Source organism: Mauremys reevesii, linkage group 1, assembly GCF_016161935.1.
Source record: "Mauremys reevesii isolate NIE-2019 linkage group 1, ASM1616193v1, whole genome shotgun sequence".
Classification (NCBI taxonomy): Eukaryota; Metazoa; Chordata; order Testudines; family Geoemydidae; genus Mauremys; species Mauremys reevesii.
In genome coordinates, this window is record NC_052623.1 from 205617228 (window position 1) to 205632833 (window position 15606).

A 15606-nucleotide genomic window follows, 5' to 3' on the forward strand; every position below is an offset into this window, starting at 1 on the left:
AAAAAACAGGCTTTGCTAGCATAACTCAGTGCCTCATTCCCACTGCATCAGCATTAGGAAGGATTTACAATATCTCTGTCCCACGTGGTGTTTACAGGAAACAGTATGACTGTCCAGCACACAAGATTAATAAATTAGAGGAGCAGGGGGGAAGAAATTATCCTCTGTTCTTTCAAGCTCGATTCCAGGTGAGGTATCTTGAAACTAAATCTTTCAGCTTTGATTGTTGACAAAACAAAATGTTTCTACTGAAGGTATGTACAGAATGCTTTAGGAAAAGGTCACAACAGGATTTGCAATATTCAAAAGCTCTTCAGATTTTGCGATTGAAGCAGTCGGCCCCTTCATCTCTCCTTCAGCTGAATGCACCAAACCCTGTAATACTTTACTAACTTTTTACTTGCTCCTGCTTGGGTAAAATACCTAATGAAGTCAATGGGAGCTTTGAGCGAATAAGGATTGAGAAGAAAATTTGTAAAGGACTTCAGATTTTGTCTGGTTATTATCAAGATAAGCAAAGGGGTCCAGAAGACCATCAATGAAGAAAATGGAAATAAATGTTTCATGCATTCCTAGTTACTTTTAACTGCCCACCACACAAGCAATACATACCACAGGTAGACCTGACACTTGTAGGTAAAGATCCTGGGCCAGATCCTCAGCTCATGTAAATCAGTGTAGGACTTCAGTGAAGCTGAGTCAATTTACACCAATTGAGGATCTGAGCCTTTGCCTGTAAATAGATCATTCTACATAATGTTAACGGATAGCTAAAAGAGACCTCTAATGGCTACTAGGAGAGCATAGTCTCATAAACTATCATATGGTTGGAGTGTAGACAATAAATCATGCGCCAGTCATGGTAATTCTGCATGTTAAGTTACATTTTTATGCTTTCAGTGTCCAGATTGTTAGTGCCTGCGTGTTTTTGTAGTTGTACCTTTCCACATCCTCATCGATTTCAGAGTTGTTATTCTCGGTCCATAGCAATTGCAAGAAAATCAAATTCCATCTGTTTCTGGCAAAACAAGAAAGCGGAATGAAGAAATGAACAGAAAACTCTGCTTCCTAAACCCCAGTATGCACCATCCATGCCTTGGCTGTGAACACTCATGCCCAGGCGATCTGTGCAAAATAAACTAGCTGCAGCTAGTAAGAAAGTCCCATGATCTATTGGATGTGTCAGATGGTCACCAGCTGACTGACTTGAAAAAAACAAAGCAATTGTGGGCATCTACACACCATGAGCTAGCTTGCCATTAGTATATGACTTATCCATACCAGTTCATTAGGGAACATTGTCAATGAACAGCTCAATGGATAAGAACTTTTTTATTAAGATATCTGTGCATATCCAGATCTCTTCTATACTGTAGCAGAGGATTATCACTCAATTGAAGGCTTCCAGTTTGAGAAAGTGAGACTTCTATGTATCTATTTTGCAGCCTAACCAAACCAGACCTAGATCTTTGGTCCTGCTAAATAAAACAGCGGCAGATCTATTCACCTCCTTTTTGAATGAGCTGGGGAGAATTATGAGCCAATCCTGTAATAAATACAGGATCAAAAATGGCATTTATCTTTACAAGATTTATTCTGCATGTAAAAGAAAAATACCTCCCTGCACTGGCAAACTGTGGCTAATCAACAAACTCAGGGAAACTCATAATATTCCTCTATAAATATTACAGAAAATAAGCTTCTGAGTATCCCCCAAGTGAAAAATGAATATTAACTCCCAGACTCACAACTCCCTTTTTGCAAGATGTTATAGACCATATCCTCAAGCAAAGCACAGGAATCAGCTTGTCATCTTCGGAAGACACAGTTAACCAACTTTGGGACTAAGCCTAATTTTGTTAACATTGCTACTCATGGCTCGGAAAATACATGCACACCAATCCAGCTTATGTCCAAAGGGAAATGGGATGAAAACCTCAGCCTTGCTATATTAGTTGAAAACTGCACTAGAATTTAGCAAAATGTCTAACAAGCATTTTCAACGCCCACTCTTTGCTTACCCCAAAACCAAAATTTTATAGATATTACTGGTCTCTAGGAAGAGGCCGCTGAGCTAAATCAACAGAGTGCCATTAGAGATGTATCCCACATTGGCATTTCACACATATACTCTGGTTCTGTGTCATGATACCCTCGCTTTGACATGAAAGCTTGTAATCTAACATCTCAAATTCTAATTTTCCCCATCCATATACCAGCCATACAGAGCCTGTTCAGTTTAGATGAAGACACCCTATTCCATTGTGCCTGAGAAAATCAGCTTAGAACATCTTTGAAATAGCTTTCCTATGAAGCAGAAAGACCAAGTCTCTCTTTCTTTAAGTGAATGGAAGCAAGGGATCTCAACACTCCTCATGGAGACAACTGCACTTTTCATGAAACAACCATGTGAGGGAATTCTTCCACTCCTGAGAATATCCACAAGATATATAATATTTTTGCCCATAAATCTCTTCTATTAAGGCATATTCACTAGCAGCTCTCTTTGGATATTTTCTACCTCGTCATTCTCTCTTTCTCAACAACTCTTTGCCACTTCTCCATTGATTTCAATGGAATTACCCCCAATTTTAAACTCCTAAATAGTCAGGAGAGTGGTACATAATCAACTTGCACACTGTATCAATGCCAGTTAGGCTTTCTGTAAGTACCTGGCATTCTTTATCCTTCCAGTATGTGAATTTTTGTTTGTTTGTAACTGAATTTCATTATTGCATGTGGGCTCAGATTTTTCCCTTAACTAAATGGTTTGGGATTCTAAGAAAGAAAGCATGAATTGTCTTGCTATATCAACCTTTACAGCTTCTAATATGTTGGGCACAATCCTGATGAAAATTATCTGGCAAAATTCATGTCTGAACAAATCGCAAAGAACTCAGTTTACATCTTAGTGTGAGCTTTATCTGAGTACGGACTGCAAATCATTTACACCAACCAAATTTCTGGCCCACTGGCTTTAAAATGTTTAGCCAAATTTTGAAAGAGGGAGTTTTGCTTCTTTGTTCCCGCCCCTTCTCCCTCAAATACTTAAAGCCCTTGGGAAAACCAGCTGACATGAAGAAGCTTCTCTCCAAAAGAGTGTCTTTCCAAAGACCATGCAACTGGCATGTTCTCAGACTTGAAAATATTTGTTTAAAAACTCAGAGACCAATCCATATTTATTCAAGAGCTCACTGAGATGGCAAATACTAGATTGGGGTTTGGATAAAAATAATATCATCTGCTAACAGCGCAATCTTCTGTTCGCTGCTCTATAGGAAAAAAAGTCTAAGATTGGTGGAAGCACTCAGGCTGCAGCATAGATTCTGATGGCTCCATAGATTTCCTTGTATTTTATCTATGCTTTCTGTGCTTCATTGGTAGTGCTGCTTTTTAAGTGGCTATATTTCCCCCCATCTGTACATTAAATACAAGACATTTGGTTTAGAGCACTGAAAGGCTTAGTAGTGCAATGTGCACCCACAGAGGAGACATGGGTTTGGACTGGAAGCAACCTTGGGGACATTGGTCAGTGGAGTACAGACATATTATAACCACAAATTAATTGAAAAAGGAGTCTCCTTGTGCAATGAGAAACTACCATGTTTTCCAGCATTTTTCTTGCCTTCAGAGCCATGCAACTCTTCAAGAGACAGTGTGCCTAGGAGCTCAGCAGGAAACTAAGTCAGGACTCCTGGAGTCTATTCCCAGCTCTGCTACTTACTCGCTCCATGACCTCAGGCAAATCATTTAAAATAAATATGCATCCATTTACTGACCTGTAATACTGCATATGGATGTAGCAAGCCTGACTTAAAGCGCTTTGAGTTCCTTTGATGAAAAGTGCTCTTGGAGTAGTATTATTGTGGTTTCTTCTGAATTTTTAAAGCTCCCTATCTGAAGTCATCTTCAGCGTCCTTCCTGAATTTTCAAGCCTATTCTTCCTCTAAGAGTTTCCCTTTCAGACGGCAATGTTGTTAATGGTTAGCGTGTGCTTCTTTTAGAGGTATATGAGATGTTGACCTAAGGTCATTTGCAGTGCCAGCAGAATACAAAGAGTTATGAATTGATTGTCTTCAAGTCTTGATTGCAAAGGAAGAAGAGAATGGGATATTCTGCTGGCATCTCTCTGCATAGCTCTATCTGACTTTTGTTTACAATTCTGCTTGTATGTATGGACGGAATTCTGTGTCCTTTTCATTCATTCCATCCCTGTAAAGTCTCTCAAATTTTCTCTTTGTAGGGAGCCATTCTCTTGAAAGTGTGTGTTCACTGTGTTCCATGTTGTTGGTTTTTTTTGTTAAGCAAATATATAGAGTATGTACCATTACCAAACCACTCAAGATAGCTTAGGAGATTTGGACATTCAAAGCACAAATCACTGTTAATCAAAATGCTGAGGGTCAGGTGCAATAGGTTAAAATACTGAAGGGAATTCGGTTACATTAATTAATATTTAGAAAAGTCCAATAATCTCAAGCAAAGCCAAATTCAGCCTTTGATGTACGTTATTTCCATTAAACTCAACAGGTGTATCCACTTAGTCCCTGGCTAAGCTTGACTGACAATGTACAGTAACTCCTCACTTAACGTTGTAGTTATGTTCCTGAAAAAATGCAATTTTAAGTGAAACAATGTTAAACGAATCCAATTTTCCCATAAGATTTAATGTAAATGTGGGGGGTTAGGTTCCAAGCAAATTTTTAGGGGCAGACAAAAGGCATTATATACTGTACAGTACTGTACTGTGGTGGGGAGGTGCCCCTGGCTTACCCCTGGGGCTCAGGGCTGGGGATGCAGGGTCTGGAAGGGAGTTAGGGTGCGGGAGGGTGCTCAGGGCTGGGGCAGGCAGGAAGTGCAGAGCACTTACCTGGGGCAGCTCCTGTTTGGTGCAGGGAGTGTGCAGGTGGCTCTGCGCAGCGCGGTACTGCCCAAATGGCCACGATTCTGGGAGCTGCCCCCCTCCAGCCCGCAGGGCCACTCAGAACGCAGGGGCTTTAGGGGCTGCAGGGCCCTGGGCTAAGGGGGCCCCGGGGCCCTGGCCTGCAGCTCTAAAGCCCCTTTCAGAATGCAGCCCTGCGAGCCCGGGCCGGAGGACTCAGGCGGCGCAGGGGCAGCCACGCAGCCAGTGACCGGAGAGAAGTGGCGCTTTGAAGGGGAAAGCGCCCCTTCTTTTGTATGTGTGCACAGAACTTGAAATTAGCAAATGTGGCAGTGTTTGTCCAGCGTCTTCTACCACTGTGCCTGTCTATTACCAGCGCTGTTGATTAGTTTCTCAACTGTCTTATACTCAGATTGTAAGCTCTTTGAGGCAGTGACTGTCTTTTTGTCCGGTGTTTGTATAGCACCAAGCCCGATGGGGTCCTGGTCCATGATTTAGGCTCCTCGGCCCCACAGTAGTAACAACAATAAAACTGTCATCTGCACTGAACGCACACAAAAATGTAAAACAAAGGCCATAAATAAAGCAGGCATTGACAACCATCAGAGTATGATGGGATCTGATGTACTTCAAATTGGGCCCATTCCATCCTGCGCAATGCCTAGATGCTGTGGGAAGGGCACATTAGAAAGGCCATAGATTAGGTAAACTAGATCAGATAGACAGAATAACAGAATGACTCTTTATTCTGGTGCCTACATAAGCATTCTTCCCCTCACACTACCACTATAAACTTCTTTGACCCAAGTCACGAAAGAAAGGGCCACAGAGGAGTTGGATAAAAGGGCTTTTTTTGTTGTCCTTTCTTTCCCCTTCACCAGGTGACTTTTTAGGGACTTTCCTGCATCTTAAGCATCTTTTTTGCATTGTTTAATATTATCATTAATAATTCATATTTTTGTCTTTCTCCTCTCACTCTGACAACTTTTATTTTTAATCAATGGGCACATGTCAAATTGCTTTGTTATTTATTTATAATGTAAACTGACAAGGGGATGGAATATGTGGTATAAGATTGAAAGACAGTTTCTTTCATAGGGCAGATTTTTCTTAGCAATAGAGATATATCACACTCTCCCTATTGGCTTGAGAGGGCAGGTGACACCAATAACCAATGTTGCCACAAACACCAAGAGACATTTTTATTGAGATGATTACTTTGTGGTTAGTAACAAAGAATTACTATGCTCCTCTGGGGCTGGATGACTCCAGGTTTGAAATTTTGCTTTATTCCCAGACCCGTGTATTTTCCTTGGGAGGGAGAAGGGGTGGAGTCCACAGAAAAAGTCATGCATAATATTAATAATGACAGGCCAAAATCTCATTCATGCAAATCTCCAATTGAAATTAATGTGATTTGGTCCACTTATATAGCAAAGATCTTCACAACCTCCCTGTGATACAGGTCAGTATTGGCATCATTAGTTTACAGATGGAAAATAAAAGAGGTTCAATAACTCTGCCAAAAGCCAGGCAGCAAGTCAGTAATACAGTCCATACTCAAACTATAAGACCATCCTGCATCAGTACATATATTAACTAGTTTAACAATGAATGTGTGAAAAGGGAGCTGTCATTGACAACTGGCTTCAACCGTATATTCTTAGCATTTTTCTTTTGTGCATATTGGATACACATGTATTTTATCCTGACTCTGATTTGAAAACCCCTCTAGTTATTCGCTGGGATTATTTCATATAGTGACAGCATCCCATAGTTCCGGCTGAGTGGAATTTGACATAATGACTGCTTTAGTGTGTCTTGAAGGAGGAGACAGCTCTGTCTGGACTGTGGGAATGGCTTGGCGGAGCTTTGGATTATACTTGGCAGTAATGTTTGCATGCTGGACAGGATGTTGTCATAGGGTGCGTAGTCATTGAAAAATACAACAGAAAGCTAAGAAAAAAGGGATTAGACATACATTTTTAGGATGTAAAGAATATTTTGGCATGCAAGTGCTAAATCAAAGGAGGGGATGGACTGAGATTGTCTCCCAAGACTCATAGACTCATAGACTTTAAGGTCAGAAGGGACCATTATAATCATCTAGTCTGACCTCCTGCACAACGCAGGCCACAGAATCTCACCCATCCACTTCTATAACAAACCCCTAGCCTATGTCTGAGTTATTGAAGTCCCCAAATTGCGGTTTGAAGACCTCAAGCTGCAGAGAATCCTCCAGCAAGTGACCCATGCCCCATGCTGCAGAGGAAGGCGAAAAACCTCCAGGGCCTCTGCCAATCTACCCTGGAGGAAAATTCCTTCCCGATCCCAAATATGGCGGTCAGTTAAACCCTGAGCATGTGGGCAAGACTCACCAGCCAGCACCCAGGAAAGAATTCTCTGTAGTAACTCAGATCCCAACCCATCTAACATCCCATCACAGACCACTGGGCATACTTACCTGCTGATAATCAAAGATCAATTGCCAAATTAATTGCCAAAATTAGGCTATCCCATCATACCATCCCCTCCATAAATTTATCAAACTTAGTCTTAAAGCCAGATATGTCTTTTGCCCCCACTACTCCCCTTGGAAGGCTGTTCCAGAACTTCACTCCTCTAATGGTTAGAAAGCTTCGTCTAATTTCAAGTCTAAAGTTCCTAGTGCCCAGTTTATATCCATTTGTTCTTGTGTCCACATTGTTACAATGTTTAAATAATTCCTCTCCCTCCCTAATATTAATCCCTCTGATATATTTATAAAGAGCAGTCATATATCCCCTCAGCCTTCTTTTGGTTAGGCTAAACAAGCCAAGCTCTTTGAGTCTCCTTTCATAAGACAGGTTTTCCATTCCTCGGATCATCCTAGTAGCCCGTCTCTGAACCTGTTCCAGTTTGAATTCATCCTTCTTAAACATGGGAAACCAGAACTGCACACAGTATTCCAGATGAGGTCTCACCAGTGCCTTATATAACGGTACTAACACCTCCTTATCTTTGCTGGAAATTCCTCACCTGATGCATCCTAAAACCGCATTAGCTTTTTTAACGGCCATATCACATTGGCGGCTCATAGTCATCCTGTGATCAACCAATACTCCGAGGTCCTTCTCCTCCTCTGTTACTTCCAACTGATGTGTCCTTCCGCCTGAAGAGGTCTTGCTTCCCAAATTCCTATGGTTACCACCACTCAGCTTGTTAAAATCTCAGTGGGGACTCTGTTTCAACTTTTTATTTCAAAAAAAGCACGGCATTCATGATGCACCCTCCCTCATGACTTACACTTTGGGGATATACAGAATATAAAATCTCTGGATAGTTCCAGTGAGCATACAGCATTTAATAACCATATGTTCTCTGTCCAAAGGCTGCTATTGATTCACAGTTGTTACTGGATCCAGGCTCTAACTTGACCACATTGTGAGAAAACAGATTGTGAATTTACACGACCAGAATGATTAGAAAAAGGGCCAAATCCTTCCGGGAAGTAGGGCCCACTGGGGCACCAAGTCTCACTGCGGCTCCACAGCCACAGAGCACAGTGAGAATCGTAAAGCAACCAGAGTTCCCACTTACTCCCAAGTGGCTGAGTAGCCCCTGTGCATCCAACCCAACCCCATTTCATAGGAACAAGACTCTTCCTAGCCATGCACAGCAGCTAGGCCCCTGGTGGGATGGCTGAGTTGCAGAGCTTTCCACAGGAAAAGCCAGGTAGCTGACTGGGATGCACACTCCACAGACAGATTTTTCGATGGACAAATCCAGAACAGAGCTGTCAGGCTGAGAGGCATAACAGGGGGTGATCAGATCCAAGAAACTCATCACCACCCCCACAACCCTATGATTAGCCAATAGATCCCCCCTTGCTGACCTCTTCCCATAGCCCTTCAAAGCCAAAACACACTGAGTGACCACAAATCATTCCTGCCTTCCTTCCTCCAGAAGATTCACAGGGTCTTTTATTGCTATCAAGGGCTGGAGCAGCCTTTGCAACCAGAATGTGGGGAAGAAACAGAACCAGGATTGATGTAGGGCTACTCGGCAGAGGAGGGAGCTCATTTGCATTAGATCCTGACTTCCATGGGTAGCCCTGTGCACACAGCAGAGATGAATCCCTTCCATCCTTTTTATACATAGACTAACCATCTTTAGGACCTATCTGGTGCTAAATCAGATTACATGCCAGCCTTGGGCTAATGCTGCTATATAAACTGGGCCTAGGATTTGGCCTGATGACAAAACTTTGCATGTATATCTAGCAACTTTTATCCAGGGTTTCAAAGCACTTTACCAACATTTATTAATTATTAATTATTATTATTACAGTAACATTATTACACCTTTTTGCAGATAAAGAAATAGACACAAAGTGGTTAACTGACTTGCATAAGGTTACACTATAAATCAGTGGAAGAGCTGGGAAATTAACCCTACAATCCACGCTGTCATTCTGCAGCTCTAAATACTACACAGTGTTTCCTCCCCATGAAGAACCTTATATAGTTAATAATCTCCTGTTATTTATACTGCATGATACTCGTGCATGGTGCTTCACAGACAAGCTCAAGTAGAAAAGTCCTTGGCTCAGAAATTTGACAACTTCATGGAGTTAATAAGACCAGAGGCCTAGCCTTTTGGCTGTACCGATGAATGGCTTCCTATTGCTCAGCAGAGTTAACTGAGGAGGCAGTAATTTGGAAATCAAGAAAATGAGGTGGGATGCCACAGCTCTCTCTCTGTATGTGAAGTAGGCCATAGCCCTCTACTTATCTGTGCCTCTAAAAAAAAATAAATGCAGGGGATGTGGTGGGTTTATTTAGTTCTCATATGGGCCAACCTTATCCTATTTAAGGATGGGATTTTCAGAAGAACTCAGCATTGGCCTAACTCTTATCCCACTGAAATCAATGGCAAAACTCCCATTTATTCCCATAGGAGCAAAATTAGGCCAGTGTTGAGAGCTTTCGAAAAGCTTACCCTAAAGATACTGCAGAAATCAAATATTTATATTTTGTGCCAGTATGTACCTGCCACACAGGTCCTCTCTCCTCACTTTGCTCTCCTCCAAACATTTTCATTTCACCTCAGCTGAAGTCTCTCTTTCGTTCTTCTTCCATAATGTACCTGATTTAATTGCAAAGGCACTTAGATACCGTACCTATATCAATATGCATGGGTAAAGAAATCTCAAGGGGGAAGGGATTCCCATACATATTGCAGTTAAATATTCAATGTATACTGGTATATAGAGATCTATATAATTACAGTCTGCCAATAACAGGAGTTAAACACAGTTTAAAAGATATTATTTGCTATGTGTTCAGACTATAAACTGCCACAGAATTAAAAAGGCAGAGCTGCCTAGTAAGCCAGTGTTTATGTACAGAATCAATGATTGGAAGATTGGATCTTGCAACAATGATGGTGTTAAGAGAACTGGGCCAGTGGAGGGGAAGCATATTCTGCACAAGCTGAAATCAACCTGAATTGATGTGCACACTACTGATACTATTGATCTTCTGCTTAAAGCACAGGACTAGGGGTCAGGGCTTACGGATACTATTCCTACATCTGCCATTGACTTGCTGTGTGGCATTAAGCAAGTCATTTCATTTCTCTGTGCCCCATTTTCTCCACCTGTAAACTGGAGATAATTATCCATAACACAGAAGCATTAAGAGATGTTGTAATACATTATTGTTTACAGAGCACTTAGAGAGCTCCATATGAAAGGTGACAATATTATTGTTGATGTGAAAGCAAAGAGAATTTATCCTTCCATTTAATCACTTTATTTGGTATATCAGACTACAGTACCAGGCTGCTGTATACAATATATCTAATCCAAAATTAATTATAATAGGATATGAGCCTTGTAATTCAACACAGTGAACCAAATTTTATCTTGACTTATGCCCTGGGCAACCACATTGACTGTCCAGAGATGTAAATGAGGGCAGAATTTAGCCCAGTATCTTCCTCTCATCTCACAACCACAGTTTCCCATTCCATGTCAGTTTCCTACTATGACCATAGTATACTCCCATTCACAGGATTGGATACTGAATTGCAAGTTTTTAAATATTATTTAAAAACAGATATAAAGAATAATGTATGTGAAGAGGGTCTTAGTTAAAGCTGTGCGAAATATCCACAACAATATTCAGAATTCTTATCGCAAATTTGAAATTGCTCAGACTTTTACAAAAGTTTTGCAACATTTTAATTTACTTTTAAGTAAAATAATTTCCCCCATTTTTGAATGTTTGGGAAACCACATGATAACATTTTCACAAAACATAAGCATCTCAGGGGCATGAAAATGGAAGTAAGAAATTTGCAGAACATGTTTTTCTGCAAGCAATGTTTCAGCAGGGTGCAAGGGCATGAACCTGGGGAATGTGATATCAGTATTTTTACTACCTGCCCTACTAGCCCCATACTAGAGAATCTTGATTAGTGATCTGCTCAGGTAGATACTTAAGCATATGCCAAACTTTAAACACACAACTAGTTGCATTTAAATCCATTTGCATGCTTCAAATTAGGTATGCGCTTAAATACCTAACTGAACTGGGAGCCTGGGTTTCCTGAATTCTAGAAATAAGACTATATCGATAGGAGTGCCCTAGGAAAACGGATACCTATAAAAAGACAACTGAAGCCCTTATCAATGCAGTGTTCTTACTGGCCCTTAGACTCAAAGGGGTTATAGTCAGACACCAGTCTGATGTCAGGGTAAGGGGCTGGCCAGCTCCCCTCCCACATAGCCTCTCCTCCCCAAGTTCTTGGTTTCTGGTACCCAATTGACATTTAAGTACTAAATCTTTCTTTCCTGTTCTACTCCATTTTATTATTAATTATTTACAGACATACCCATCTGGACACTGTGCAAAGACAGGGACTGTTCAGCTTAGAAAAGATACAACTAAGAGGGGATATGATAGAGGTCTATAAAAACATGAATGGTGAGGAGAAAGTGAATAGGGAAGTGTTATTTACCCCTTCACAAGAACAACAGGTCACCCAATGAAATTAATAGTCAGCAGGGTTAAAAACAAACATAAACAAGAACTATTTTATACAACATATAGTTAACCTATGGAATTTGTTGCCATGGGATACTGTGAAGGCCAAAAGTATAACAGGGTTCAAAAAAGAATTAGGTAAGTTCATGAAGGATAGGTCCATCAATGTCTATTAGACAAGATGGCCAGGGACACAATCCCATGCTCCAGGTTTCCCTAAACCTCCATCTCCCAAAAGCTGGGACTAGGTGACAGGGGATGGATAACTCAAAGATTGCGTTCTTCTGTTCATTCCCTCTGAAACTTCTGGCACTGGCCACTGTAGGAAGACAGAATACTGGGCTAGATGGGCCTTTGGTCTGAACCAGTCTGGCCGTTCTTATGTTCTAGTCTGAGTTGGCCAATTTTTCAACACCTCTGGCTGGAAAGTGATAATATGCTCAGAATGAAGGAATTGGTCTTTTCAGGTTTCCCCTACGATAGCCAGAGTTCTTTGCCTTTATTGATTCTCCTAGGTTCTCCCAGCTGCCTGCCATTTCTTCATCTCCGCAAAGTAGGCCAAGCCTCCAGCCAAGGGCAGGTTATTAGTGACAGTACCACTGGTAAAGACACAAGCATTAAGGGCCAGATTTTGTAAAGTGCTCTAGACACCTTCAGATTTTCAAAAGAGCTCACCATGTTTGACTATAAGTGCCACAATGGGATACAATGGGTGCTGTTGGATGCTGAGCTCTTTTAAAAAGCTCTAAATAAATTAACAATGTTCTAAAGCACAGATAGGTAAGAAAGAACCATTTATTTAAGCTTCTTGACCCTCTTGAATTTTGGGATTTAGTCAAAAGGTACTAAAAACCACCTCCAAATTCCCATAATGCTGCCCATCCCTATTATAATACTTTGCTTTGCCCTGTGCATTAACTGTTAAAATAAAAAGTAGTCACATAATATCTCTGCACATCCATTTCACCATCTGTACAGGGGATGATAACATTTCCTCATCTCACATTGGTACTGTGACACGTTATCAATTGTTTATGAAGTACTTTGAAATTCCCAGATAAAAGGTGCAACCCGCAAATCTAAGAACAACAGAGTGCTTCACGCTTAATGAAGTCTCCCAACAGCCCTGTGAAATAGGGATTTCTTGTTATCCCCTTTCACAGATGGAGAAACTGAGGCCCAAAGACACTAACTGGTTTGCCCAAGGTGTCACAGAGTCTAGAGCAGAGCCAAGAAGAGGATCCATGTGCTTTATTGCCAGTTCCTGTCTCTAACAATTAGACAACACTTCCTCCCTACAGCACTTCATGGGCATGATGGCACTGTAATTCAAAAGTGAGGCATTACTTGATTTCAGTAACTCATAGGTCTGAGACACCAACATAGCTCTGTCACCTTCACCCACTTATCAGAAGTCATATGTTTGTCATCACCAGCCCCTGCAATTCACAAGTGTGAACTGCACTGTTTAGTGCTGCAGAAGTACAGAGCCATTTACACTAGATGGGAACTACCTGCTGGCAGCAGCTCACTTAGTGCTAATCCTACGTGGCAGTTGCTTTTAACTTTTATTTTTTATTTAAAAAGCTTAATTGGGAGGAATGAAAACTCATCAGGAACGAAAGATTTCTGAATGTGAAAAAAAAATGGAGGGGATGGAAAGCTGAGGCAAACAGACATGCACGCTTAGAAAACACAGGGCTGGAATTTAAAATGTAGCAATATGGATGACGGCTGCTCCTTTAGGGATTTTTACTGAGCCTTTCCAAGGGATGCCTTCAATTTTTTTTTAAACATTTGAAAAGGAGCAATATACCAACACCAGGTTAACATCAAAAAGAAAAATTAACAGTGAGTGCTGCGGGTGCGCACTGTGAAACTTCTCTGCTGGCAGGGAGCTGGGAGATTGAAAAACAGCAATAAGGTTGGGGAGGCCTTGGAAGCAGGGGAGGTAAGGAAAGTGCCAAGAAAGAAGCCACGAGGAGAAGTACTTTTGGAGCACATGGGGTCGGAGTCAAAGCCACAAGAAGTAGAGGTCCTGTGGAAGGGGGAGGGAAAGGAGACTGATCCTCTGTTTACTGAGAGGTTCTTGAATGAATGCACTAATAGTCTGCATTAAAGTAACTAGCTATCAGCTCCATTGAACACATCCACATTATGGATCTATGAAGAAGTGACTAGATTCATAGATTTTAAGGCCAGAAAGAACTATTATCGTTATCTAGTCAGACTTCATGCATAAGACAATCCTGCCCCAATATATAGCAGGCTGGGTGTTATATAAAACAGGATTTTTGGGGTGGAGTCTCCTTCACTTGTTCCAAAGTTCTGATCAAGAATTTGGATGAGGTTTTCCTATGGTATTACAGGCAGTACCAGGAGTAGAAATTCTACTAGTGGGAAGCAGTAGGAGCTGGAATTAGGACTGGAAAGACTAGCGCAAAGTCTCCTGGCCAATATTTTTTCACCACACCACAACAGAACAATATTTCCTTCCAACGAGGCCCCTCGGGAACACTTTATTCCCCCGGGAACCAGCACCTTACTCTTCCTCTCAAGTAAAATCCATCCTCCTTCTTTGCGCCCTTCCTTAGAGGAGGAAGGAAAATGCCAAGACCAGTGGCATGGGTGGTGGGATTCAAAGCATCAGGCATAAAACAGCAGAAAATAAGGTTGCAGAAAAGATGAATTATACAAAATAAACTGGGCAAATATGAAGAAGAAAACAACCAAACCCCCAGTTACCTGGGCTAAATTCTTCTCCACTAAAGTCAGAGAGTGTGCAAGTTAGGCCAAAATTTAGGCCATCAGAGTCTAGAGGTTTAGGGCACTAACAGAAAAGGGCTGAATCAATTTCTTTGCACTTCATTTCACCACCACCTATCATTTATGTATATACAACAAATACTATGTCCATAAGAAGCTTCCCTACTCCACAGTTTGTCCTACTGCCAATGCTAAAATCAAAGGTAAGTCTGCCATACAGTACCTCCCTGACATCACAGCAGCTCACAAAGCTAATTCCCTTTTCCTCCATCTCGTGGCGAGTATCTTTTCTTGAGGGCTGACAAACTGCCATGGTCTTTAGGGTAATTTGGCCCTGTTGGTAATACCTATTTTGTCCCATATGCTTTCTATTCTTCTTTGCATTTCTCTGAGATCACATCAGATCAGGGACAAGTGAGACTATGTGAACAGGTGTGGTGAAAAAACAACCATACTAAAGCAGCATGGTAGGGGCAAATCACTTCATAAAAGGACACTGTATCACAGGTTAAAGTCTATGTACCTTTCACATGTCATCTTAAAGGGCTGTCAAAACTGGAGACTCACCTGACAGTAGTTCCCATTCTGTCACAGAGAGGAGGCAATCAAGAAAAGTTCTTGAAATTTTTGCAAGTTTCTCAGTTCAGTTTTTACAGTATTTTGTTAATAAAACTAACTGAACTGTTCCTTTGCTTTCACTAGTGTTGCTCATTGCTGCTTCCACTGAAACCTCCTTTACATTCCAGGCCAAAGGGTCTCCCTGGGTCATTTTGTACACACTGCTGCTTTAGGGACATTGTCTGTGCAAACAGAGGGTTGATAACAGCCCAGGTAGGAGAACGGTCATTAGCTTTAATCTAACATGGGTAGCAACAGCAGTGAAGCCATGGGGGCACAGGCTTCAGCATGGCTAGCAGCCCGAGTACA

The 15606-nt window shown here is 41.4% G+C and overlaps 1 protein-coding gene across 34 annotated transcripts in view; it reads right to left on the reverse strand.

Moving 5' to 3' along the window:
• ZBTB20 (zinc finger and BTB domain containing 20) overlaps window positions 1-15606 on the reverse strand; it is a 646879-nt gene that overhangs the window by 353909 nt on the left and 277364 nt on the right. For 2 of the 34 annotated variants that reach the window (XM_039497054.1, XM_039497059.1), the window contains 2 exons: window positions 9913-10009; window positions 941-1018 (listed from right to left, as the gene is read on the reverse strand). The exons of 28 other annotated variants lie outside the window; for them this stretch is intronic. The gene's annotated coding sequence lies outside the window, so the exon portion shown is untranslated. The remainder of the gene's footprint in view (window positions 1-940; window positions 1019-9912; window positions 10010-15606) is intronic. 4 more of the 34 variants (XM_039497070.1, XM_039497055.1, XM_039497058.1 and 1 more) reach the window with 3 other exon arrangements.